At 39.1% G+C, this 12,261-nt stretch overlaps 1 protein-coding gene across 1 annotated transcript in view; it reads left to right on the top strand.

Annotated features, from left to right (window-relative positions):
* The window catches only part of khdrbs3 (KH domain containing, RNA binding, signal transduction associated 3), a 134,282-nt gene that overhangs the window by 95,423 nt on the left and 26,598 nt on the right, over positions 1-12,261 (top strand). The gene's annotated exons all lie outside the window — the stretch shown is intronic.

Genomic DNA, 12,261 nt, shown 5'->3' with positions numbered 1-12,261 from the left:
GTTATTGGTAGCACCTCATGCATTAAGTAACGCTGGTAGCCCCTATAATAATAATAATGAGACAAGGGTAAATCAGGGGACAGTCTAACAAGCAGGAGGTCCTCATATGGATGTAAACTCTGTGTTCACTGCAGGCAGAGCAGGCAGGAGAATCAGGACCCTCTCTGAAGTGTCAGGAGTGTGATGTGGCCCTCTGCATCATCACAGATAGGAGCTGCTTTGTAGAGTGGCACATATAATGGGATAAAAAACAATGTGACTTCTTTTTGGAAAAGTATGTCCATTTTTTTAACTATAATAATTACAATGTTCCTGATTCCCAACACTTGGGTTTTCTGCAACAAAAAAGCTTGTACATATTAAAACCTCCATTATTTCATACACACTTTGCTTTCATAACATAATGTGCCACTGGCAAAACACCTGAGTAGATCCTGAAATTACAGCTCCTATATTTTAAATTGGGAATCGATTTTGAATTGAAATCGTTGTGAATCGAGAATCGATTCTGAATCAAATCGTGACCCCAAGAATTGATATTACTGATTACTGATTGATTGATTACTGATAGATTCACACCCCCTAGAACACAATGCAGGCGGATCATGAGCTCCCTTTTTCCTCAGCAGCAGTTTGTGAAATTTGAGTCACAGGTTGGATAATTGCTAATGTGGTCAGAGAAAATGAGATTGATGTATGATATATGTAGGAGCAGCTGCTGCAGAGGGCGAGTGAAAGCAAACTTTTAGACCCATTGCAATGAACAGTTAAGTTTTACTTTCGCTGGGCCTGACGTTCTGCTGCTCCATCTGTGCCCAGAGTGTGCTCTGCACTCTACGAGTGTAGGGCAAATAACCAAATGGTATCAATAATCCAATAGTTCTACTAATGAACAGTCCAAATATTTTAATCGTGGCAGACTGCCAATCCTGCAAATCCTGCATGCTCCCTTAATATTTACAGTATTAGGACAGAATTGGCGGTGCTTACAGTTGCATTCTGGAGTTATAAAAACATCCATTACCCATATGTAATTGCCAGACTTTGTTGTTTTTGATCCATTTCTATTTGAGTGGTTTAAAAGCAGAGCAAATCCCAGAGTCAGATTTCTTGTATATGCACACATACTTGGACAACAAAGCTGATTCTGAGCCACAAAAAGTAAGCTATTGATTGTCCTGCTGCTTTTTTGGGGAACTCATCATCACAGTCAGGTGCTGTTGCTGCAGCAGTCCTTGTGACACACAGCTCATTGAGGCAAATAAGGTACTATTAAACCTGAAGCAACGTATTGCTGCATTTTGTGTCAAACATCATATACTGAGACTAACAGACTTGAAAACAGACACATGATTCGTATCTTTTTTTAAAAAGTGATATTCAGTCTGATGTGCACTTTTTTCATTATTACTAATTTATAATCCGGCATACTTTTAATGGTGCCAATTTGACAAAATAGAAACAAATATTGGATAACAAAACAAAGTGTTTGAGTTTTGGCTCATCCACAATGGCAACATTATACTTTCTGGGGTCATGGACCAATATTTGTATTTTATAGACTAAATTTTTAAAGCAACAGTGGCTATGTGTATCAAATGAAACTAGGGATGCACAATAATGTCAGCACGCCATCAGTATCAGCTAATAATGGATTTAAAATGAACAATCAGAATCTGCCAACATGCTGATAATATCGGCACGTCATCAGTATCGGCCAATATTCATAATGCTTTTTCTTATTTTGCACAATAAATTAATATTAAGAAACACTGCATTTAATGCCTCCATCTGCTGTTGGGGCCATCATGCATAATCTGATGTTAATTACACACAGAAGAGACTTGATACTCACTCAAATTTGGTGGGGAAAAAGTGGACGTATTGATAGGTTTTCAGCAAGTTGTTTTATGGCAACATATTGGATATCAGCAAAAAATCCAATACCGTGCTTCTCTATTTGGAAGAAGGAACCTAAGGCATCCATTGGTACCAATCACGTCATTCTACCTTGTCTGGAAGGAGGCTGAATAACATAATCACAAACAAGAGACCTCAGACATTTAGAGGGTGTATGGCAATCCAAGCATGGAATTTGCAAAAGTGTTCCTCAAGGTCTTGGTCTCTAAATGTGGTATTTTCACTGAATTTTTTTAGAGGTTTTTTCAATTCTTTAGTGTTAAATTCCACATCAAATCAGTGTAACAAATGCTACCAACCCAAAGATTGTAGCAACAACTTATGAGTCATAATTGAGCATGTAAATAGTCATCATGTATTTCCAGCATATTGTTCCACGCCCCTATACCCCCCTAAGCCCCCAAGTTAATCGTCAGGTTCCTCACTTTCAGAAAATAAATACCACCTCTATATGGGATATGCTATTGACCTTCAATCTCCCCCTAAAGATCCCCCATCCACCCTAAAAAAATCAAACTGGGTCCATGGTAGGGAGAGGTGGCATCCTGCTACATGAGGTGTTAGCATAAACAGTGTGAATTTGTTCTAGTAGCCAGTATTGTGATTCACTCTTGTAGCTTACCTGCACAGTCTTATGGGAACCTGGCTGTAATATCAACAGCTGCCAGAGATGAATATATTAGGCTTAGAGTCAGAGTCTTTGTGCATTTGCCAAGAGAGTCTCCAGCCGCACTGTCGAGGCAAGCTCCCCCAGAGATTCCAGCATCAACATTGCATATTTAGCAGATAGAAGCAGAGAGGAGGTGGCCTGCGTTGGAAAATTGCCCCAGCAGCCCATACCTAACCACATCTGACAGGTTTATTCAGAGGTTGCTATTCAAATGTGTGGAGGTCGTAGAGAATGACTCCTGGACCAGCTGTTTCCCATCATTGTCACAGTTGTAAACTGCATCCCCCGACACCTGCACCTGTGTATCTGGTTGGAGGGAAAAAAAAGACCCCCAACATCTGCCGGATGATAAATGTAACCACATCGCTGCAAATTAAGGGCTGAATGAGTTTGACTCGGTGTTATCCGAATCCATCACCATCCCAGGACAAGTGTTGGCTGACAAATAGGCACTTGTATTCATCAATGGAATGACAAAGAGATGTTTTTTTTCACATTTGTCACCTTCATTTATCAGCGCTTAACATTTGCTCATATGCATGTTCCCATCGTTCTTTGCTGCGCGGCATCGCCACGGGCCAAAACATTTGTTTAGCTGGAGGCGTTCTCTCCCTCTCTCTTGTTCAGACTAAAAGCACCAGACCTGGGTTACATCTTGGTGGTTTTTGTCGTGATGATGATGCACGGCTGGATGCTTTTCAGTTTACATAATCTACCTCTGTTAAAGCTCCTGTTTGTATCCAATTACTGTGAATCCAATTGTTGCCAAACAAAATCACAGAAATGTTATTATCCCGTGATCCAGTCTTGGCAGCCCCCATCAGTCTTGAATGGTTCCTTTGATTACAGCCAAATCTCATTTCATGTAATTCATTAGGTGTATTGAGAGCGCTGTTTTACCTGCTGCTAATCCCATTGGAGGACAATTAAACATGACGTAATTTTCAGAAACATGTAATCTTTTTTTGTGCTATTTCAGTGTGTGCCAATGTGAAATCTAAAGGCGCTAATCAAAATAGCACAACTTTGTCTTCATGCGAAATCTGGAGCTATATCTATTTGTTTTTGTTCACACAGAAGCTTAATTCCTCTGGGTGACAAGACCAAGAAATGTGCAATGCACGTGGGCTGGTATTGTTTATGTTAAATCCTCCAGATACAGTAATCTGCTCTGAGCGCTGTGGCTCCTCGCTGAGTGTTGGGGCATTAAAAAAAAAACAAAAAACAAAAAAAAACAACCCTCTCCTCATGTCCAGCCCTTCTGAGAGCCAAGCGTTGTTAATTGAATCGTGTTCTCTATGGCCCTTTCCTCATAGCAGTTTTAATCTAAATTGGGTGTAATGGTTAGGAAAGTATTTCAGATACAGCAATAAAGATGCTGCATCCAACTGGTGTGGCAGGGGAGAGAAGTCATGGAGATGAGACTGAAACATTTGCACATGGGACAAAACCCCTGATTTGTAACAAATGATTAAGATTAATTACTATCCCTTTAAAATATTATCTGTTTATTATCTGACATTTCTGTAATAAAAACCAGTATTATTTTAATATTTAATTATAGTTAATATGCTGTTTTATAGCACTTTTTTTTTCTCTCCATTCGTATTAGTGATGATGTATGGCTTTAGAGATGTCAATGTTGGTTCGCGGGTCAGTCTAAAATATTTCAAAAATTATTTCATATGTTGCTATGAACATTTGTACAGATACTCATGGTACAAATCTCTTTGTTTTATGTCTGTAAGCCAAGCCCCCAAAAGGTGCGACAGGCTGGTAGAATTGTGCCGTCTTGGTCTGTCACATGATGCCCACGGACCCAGAGAGACTTCGTCCGATTGACTGACATTGGGAAACAGACACCTGTAAATCAATGGATACTTTTTTGTGAGCATCAAAACCCCTGCGAAATGACTCATTTCACTATCTAGATTGAAGTCATTCAGTTGGATAACATTTGGAAAGTCTAAAAGAGCCAACAGATTAAATTTTTTAGAGCACCATTCCTGCTAGCGAGGCGCTAAACTGGAAGTTTGTCGCTCCGCCGGTGGAAGTTACCAGCTCGGGCACACGGACGCCATAAGTCTATCGTGCACAAGCCTCATGGGCCCGTAGATCCGAGTATTCTATACCCAGAAAAAAGAACTTTTTTGCTTCATGTGCCAATCAGCAACTGTCATAGGATGAAAGAGGCCCCGCCTCCATAGCTGTATCCAGACTTTCTCAATATATCTATGATGTATGCTTAGCAAATCCAACTTTACTGCACTTAAAAGAAATTAAAAACAATAGCAAAGAAACCCCAGTGCCAATTAGCGCCATAAATAAATGCAGCATCACAGACACACAACTACACAAGTATAAATGATCACGGTGGTGTAGGCCACTTGTGTAGCGCCTTCGTACAACTATACATCAGCTTTTAGTTTTTTTATCTTACAGGTCTTAAAAAACGGGAATGAAAACCATGACAATAATAACATACTGGCTATCAGAAACAAAGAAATGATTAGCTTTCGGAATCCCATATATTGTCATCCCTTTATATTGCCTCCTATATTATAAAAGTCCTCCATTTACTTCCACCGGGCAGAGTTTGCCTGCATGACTGTGCACAGGAGAAGTGGGAACAGACGAGTACAGCGCGCTGCATCAGAGGCAGAGATGTTAAATTCTCCGGTGCAGATGTTTCTGCAGGGCTAATTCATTAATGACATGAATTCCCCTGAGAACACTTGGCAGGTGTGAATACGCCTTATTTAAAACTCCGCCAAGATCAAACCCAACGGTGGTAAAATAACAGTGGGGGAAAGCTAAGACATTTGTCAAGTGTAACACAGGGTAGTGATACTTCAACTTGATGCATGGGCCAACTTTTTGGCATCCTCAATCTGATAGCTTGAGTAGCATTTCTAACCCTGCAGCGGGAAAAAAAAAAAAAACTCCGGCAAATTCCAGCCTGTTCAGCGTTCTGAAATATGCTGGCAGGAGGAGCCGAATAAATGACACGCCGCTTTGAGGAATTTCCAGAGCAAGACAGATGACCGAGAGTTACAGATGCTGGATTATTTGTTTTCTTTGAACAATATCGCGGGGTCTTATTTTGCTTTCATTGTTGAGAAGTTAAGAGGAGTGTGCGGCACAGCTGTGTGGAGGCGAGACTTCTCTCTTTGAACAGATGGTATCGTACTGAAGTCATCTGGGAACAACAAGGCTTTTCTTCTTCTTTTGATTTGCTTAATTTTCTCGCTTTGTTGTTTGCATTTGACACCTTTTGGGTTTTAGCATGGGGCCACGCAGCATGCGTAGCTCCCTGCAAAAGTTCATAATGTGAGGACGGCGTGTTGTTGAACTCATTTGGATTTAGTGGAGTGTGCAGGGAACAAATCCAGCGCCTGAAAAGCCTGCTCTGGGTGTCAGTGGCATCCTATCTGTTACAGTGGTATTGTAGAGCACAGTGGAGCGGCTGTGATACTGCTGTTGTAACATGCAGTGCCAGGCCCTCTGTTAGTCTTCAGTGGCCTCAGAGGCCAGTCCTTATCTTTTAACAACACGCCTCTCAGCCATCCACTGGCATACAAATGAAAGACTCACTTAGGGGCTGTCCCCCCCCCCCCCTCTCACTTTCACACTAATCCAGTTCAGCATTTGGAAACACTGTTGCAGTATCGTCGCGCTATTGTGCTCTCCAAGATATTTTGAGTGAACAGTATATCAATACAAACAAATCAGATATTATAATAGCTTCAATCGCACCATCAGCACAGTCTGTTCTCCATTTCCATTTTTTTTTCCTCACATCAGACACCCAAAGAAAAGAATGATTTTTCACTGTGCCGCTGTGATTTATAAGCCGAGCATGTTTCTCCTCTCAGCTCGCTTGTAACTCAATTATAGAGGAGCTGCTCTAATAAATGGCAATAACATGCCATTGTTAAAGTTTAATATGGTCCTTAATACCAGGCAGTGTTGTCCAATACGAGTGGACAGCACCTAGAGAGTCTCCATCAAGACGGGAGGAGGACTCGGTTAACACTAATGGCAAATGGCTTGTGCTGAAAACTAATCAGGGTATCTAGTACCTGCTCTGCTAACGCTGGTGCATCAGGCACAGTGCTGCAGCCCAGTCACAGATGAAGATGTTGGCATTGTACACACCTTCAAACAACATATAAATTATATTTGTTTTTCCATAGCATATCAGCATCTCTAACGTGATGTAGTATATGAGCTGACTGTGTCGTCAGGAGGTGGAGGAGATGGTGGATGGAGTGACACCTAGGCGAGACGCCTGCCAAGCTGTAGACCAGTTCAAGGCCAACAAACAGTACAACCAGTTGTGATTTTCCAGCAGGTTTTTAGGCTCCAACAGCAGTTGTTCTGTAGCTACCCTTTGTTGTTATTTCCAGCGAGGACAGAGCCACAACCAAATGCAGAGAGTAAACCTTAAAATTGAAACTATTTCAAAATGCATATATTTTTATTTATGTATGTATTTAAAAAATATTTTTTTAAGTATTGTATTTTTTAAATTAAAAAATATTGTTTAAAAATAAATAAATTAATAAATAACAAAAAAGATAGATTTAAAAATTCATAAAAATCACAGATTTTCAAGTGGTGATTGTGTTATTTTCAGCCAAAACATGACATTTCCCTAACCACAACTAAATGCAGGGAGCAAATCTAATATGGAAACTTTTATTCTTCTTTTTTATGTATGTATATTTAAATGTATGTATGTATTTAGTTTTAATAAATAAATAACTGTAAACAAAAAAAACTATTGTAAAAATTTAGATTTTAGTTTTTTTTTTAATTAAAAATTAAATTTAAATAAAAAAAATATTTGTATTTATTTCTTTTCATGTGATTAAAAACATTAAATGTTAAATCATATTAGGACATGTTTGGTTATTTCTTATCTTCTATTTTTCAAGCGGCTGGCTTCACTGCAGTGTTTACATGGTGCTGCTCTGTCTCATCTCTCCATGTGCTGTCAGTGTCCTCTTCGTACCCCACAACATTTATATCTGTGTTTTCCACTGCATTATGAAGTAGACTTGTGGCATGCATTGACTGTGGCCTAAGAGCGTGTGAAAAGTGTCAATAAACTGTGATAGACAGATGGTTCATCCAATCACCTGCCAAGTACTTTTTGAAAGTGCCTGCCCTTATTTCAAACACTTTCAAATGATGGCTTCTCAGATGGTTTTCTGTAACAAACCATCTGGCACGTCAGTTCAGATATTTTTCAAACTCCTAATGCAGTAAAACCTCTTAGAAGCAACTGACAAACAAAGTCCGACCATTTTTTGGATGGTTTTCGGGCAGGATGCACATGAGGATGTCGGCTGGCTCCTCCTGTCCACATGTCAAAGTGTCCATGCGCCTCGGTTGTCTCTGATGGTTAGCCCGGTGCATTGTGTTATAGCTTTCCACCATGGGTTTAATAGTGTGTGTGTGACTAGTTGAATTAGAGGCAAATTATTGCAGCACTTTGGAAGAAAGCCTCATATAAATGCAGTACATTTACCATGCATACACTTTCCCTCTCTGGATTATTATACTTTTTTTTTTCCATAGGAGAAAACATTATAGGTTCACTGTTGAGTGGGTGATAATATAAAGAAAAGACATGCGCTATAAAATCAGTATTGAGAAACTGAGTTACAAGAGCTATAATTTATATCATACAGATGATGTGAGTTACATTAAGTCATTAAAAACATGTCAAGGTAAAGTCACTAAACTCTGTAGCAGAGACTTAGGTCCCTGCAGAAATATTATAAAAAAATTTACACAGAGTATCACATGAGAAGCTAAAAGAACATTGTACTCCACATATTTTCCTCCTTTTTAATATTAATAACATTTCCATCCAGCATGTTTGATTCACACTGAATTTGAATAAGGAAGCTAGTTAATTAAAATTCAGTGACTTATGGGGAAGGGGTGGATGGAAGTTTTCACTTCTTCTCCCTTTTTTTTGAATATGTGAAGCGAATCATTTTGTATTTAGACATTTCTTTTGCTTTATGTTATTCATTGTTTGTAATTATTACTGTCAGCCTGCTTTTGTGCAATATTTTCTTTATTTCCTTTTTACATGTTCGAAATAAATAAAAATCAATCCAATCAATGTTCATGATATAGTCATTGTATATATTCCATGTTAAACAAGCCATGGATACATTTAGTATATTTGATATATTGGCCACCACTGCATAGGAATATAATAATGTATGTATTTTTAAAAAATCACATTTAATTGTTATTTCATATGCAGAAAGAAACTAGATTCCTAATGGCATTTTAGAGACAAATGAGAGTGAACTTTCTGAAGATTTAAACATTTTCTCATCTGTGCTGGGTCTCAATGGTGAACTCAAACTTGTAGCGCTGATCTGAAATAACCTTTGTATTAAACCTGATAAAAGTTCATGATATCAGTGTCTTATACAGCTGGTACGACCCACACAGCTCATTATTTTTAATTAGCCCCACCTTTTCAGTTCTTTCCTGCCAGAGTTTCATGATACTGCTGCTCTGAGTCTTAAAGCATTGAAAACTCTGCCCTGAAGGCAATAAGATTAAAACTCTGCAGCCACAACACAAAGTTCACTTTCCACTTATAGTTCTGGCTGGGCGAGAAGCTTCATATCTTGTGTGGATTTTGCTGAAATAATGAACATTGCATGCTGTCTATACATTGTTTTGCGTTGGTTTTTTTCCCAGTTTTTGACGTCATGTTTTATATTTGAAACCAATATGTATGTCATTTATTAGTCGACAATTCACAGATGTTGTTTAATTTCCTGAAATTACTCTTTTAGGTGTAAAATCAAGAAAAAGAATGATTTGCCTTTACCCATTCAGCATTTGCAATTGTGGCTCTAGTGGGTAGTAAAAAGACTGAAAAATTTGGCCTAATATCAGCCCCAATAATTGGCCATTTGCCAAAAATAAGCCCTGTGACGAACACAAGTTTATGATACTTACACGTTTTGTTTAGTGTGATAATCTTCACAGATGAACTCCACTCCACTTCTGTGTTTTGAAGTGTAAATTATATCACCAGAAACAAAAAGCTAATGTTAGGCTAAGTTTCTGTGTCCTCTGTGATGACGTCTGACTTCTTCATCCTCTCATGCGGCTCACTAGAGGCTACAGTGACTCTCTGTTGCCTCTCAGGCCAGGATGTGTTATTACAGAGGGGACGGCATGTCCCCAGCTGCATAGCAGTGGATTTCTCTGCAATACAATACATAGACATCTTGGACATAATGTCAAAGGTGTTATGTCTTCACCCTCTATTGATAGCTTTAGTTCATTTTTTGAATGCTTTAAACTAAAATGATGTCCAGATCTTGCACAATGCTACTTTAAGGCCTTATGTTGTAGAGTAAAATAATCTGTGTATGAACTAAACCAGTAGAGACAGTTGAGTGTGTCATCCCGCACAGGTTTTGACTGTCTTCATGTTTTTATACTCAAAGAGAGTATTTTACTCGACAGCTGAGGCTGCCTGCACAATCATAGCTACATGCTTTTACTTTTTGTCCTCCTGTCGAGATCCCTATCATTCAATATTCATGACCACGCTTGTTTATTCCAGCCTGCAATAGGTACTGTATAATAGAGACAACTTTTAAATAGATTGGGATGGAATGATCCCCAGAGTTTTGTGACAAAAACAGGCGTGTTTCTGACAAAAACAGACACATTATTTCAATTTCAAATAGGACGGCAGCTCTGGCAATGTGCAAACTTCCTTCAGTAGGTGCCTTTTAGTTAAAGCTGTTTCTGCTTCAAAGACTTTGGTTGTGGCTTTGAGCAAACAGAGAATGCTGCATTGTTTTGTTTTTTTTTTTTGCTGTTGTTTTTTTCAACCACTTTGAAATGCCAAAGTATTAACAATTCATAGATAAAATGCAGCTGATTGTAACCTGATGCCCATGCTGTATATATCGGGGGGAAATGTCAGTTGCTTGAGAGAAAAGTGTCTGCCAACTTCAGGTAATATGAATGTAGTTGCTGTTTATTCCTCACCTTTAACTTCAACACAATCATCTAAACTGGCAGATACTGTATAATATTTTATCCATACTTCTTGCTGGTATTAATCATTTCAGTAAGGCACACTGTGCTCATTTAGCCATTTCTTTATTTGTTTGCAAAGCCACCATGGCACACTGTTAATTATTGTTGGGAAAACAAATGTTCTCCTCCAGACGGAGGCTCATATGTTGAGAGCAGTGACTCAATATATTCTCACCAACTTGAGCCGGACAAAGTGGACCCGCTGCACTGACAGAAGGGCACCAGCAGCTCTGCTCAAAAATTCCAAAACACTGCAAATATATGAAAAGTCCCATTAAGTGGCTAGTGGTACACACAGCAACCATGCAAAGCATAGTGCTGTATTTGGCTTTACAAGAGTCAGCTTATCTTCAGAGCAATTATGAATAAACTTCTAAAACAAGAAAAATTAGGTGTCATAACCTTTGTGATGGTAGTAAATGAAACCAATGTGGAAATACCAAAAACTGCAGTTTCTGCAGAGACCCCCATGTTCAACTGTTCAACTTTACAGAAGAAATAAACATATTTACAGCCTAGTACAAAATAAGTTCTGGTCTCTATAGCTAATAACTGTACAGGGGGTGAATTTTTGACAAAGTCACCTAAGTATTATTAGGTTTAAAGTTATGCATAATTAGGGCTTGCAGTCACAGGCTGTCTGCAGGGCATCACCACAGCCTTCCCACTGCACAAAAACCTCACTTACAACCACTAACAACCAGGCTTTTTTATTCAGTGGGAAAGGCTACAATGGACATTCACTCCCAGGTCAAATGTCAGCAGTATTCACGGGTATTTATCAGTTTGAGCTCCAATCGGCTTGTGTTGGCAATGATGGAAACACAACACCTGAGTGGACAAGCTTATTTTATCCCCTTTGCTGGCGAAATGCAATGAGGGGCCATTAGCAAATACTGTTCCTCCCAGGCAGCGCTCGAACATCCTTCCAAATAAGTTAGCACTAAGTTTGAGAGAGACTAAAGCCACATTTAGATGAGAACACCCCTACTAAAACTGGAAAAGTCTTTCCTTTGCTTTTTTAACAGTGAAAGTTGAACTTCTGAAGCCCATCCCCTCCAGATATCGTGTCCACAATCTCCCTCCACCATGTCACTTTTAAATAAAACTTCACTTTTGCTATTGTCAGTGTTGTGATGATTATCTTTGACAAAAACTTCTCAAATATTGCAAGGGAATTATTTCCTGTTTGGCGCTTCATTAGTCAGAAAAAGGTCATGGTGGGAAATTGCAAATCAAAGTCTACAGTCTGATCTGCCTGTTGAAACATGCTTTTAATTAAATCCCACTGGACAAACTTTCACCGCAGAAGTGCTGCTCTTACTGTTTTTAAAATGTTCAATGGGTCTCATATCGTCAAAATTACAGTTGTTGACTAAACTCAGTCCTTGTGTTAGCGTGGGGAATTGTTGACTTTGGAAAAGCTCTTGTAACTGCAGAATTACAAATGCGAGGAGGGACTTAAATTCCCCCCCGAGCTACCTTTAGACAAATACTGGCAAAGACCTCCACAAAAACCAACAGACCTCCCACTCACATGCAAACAACAAAGAAAATACAAACAAGTC

This window comes from Plectropomus leopardus, chromosome 18 (assembly GCF_008729295.1).
Source record: "Plectropomus leopardus isolate mb chromosome 18, YSFRI_Pleo_2.0, whole genome shotgun sequence".
Classification (NCBI taxonomy): Eukaryota; Metazoa; Chordata; class Actinopteri; order Perciformes; family Serranidae; genus Plectropomus; species Plectropomus leopardus.
The sequence above is the reverse complement of the archived record's forward strand: the minus strand, read 5'-3'. Positions and strand labels throughout refer to the sequence as shown.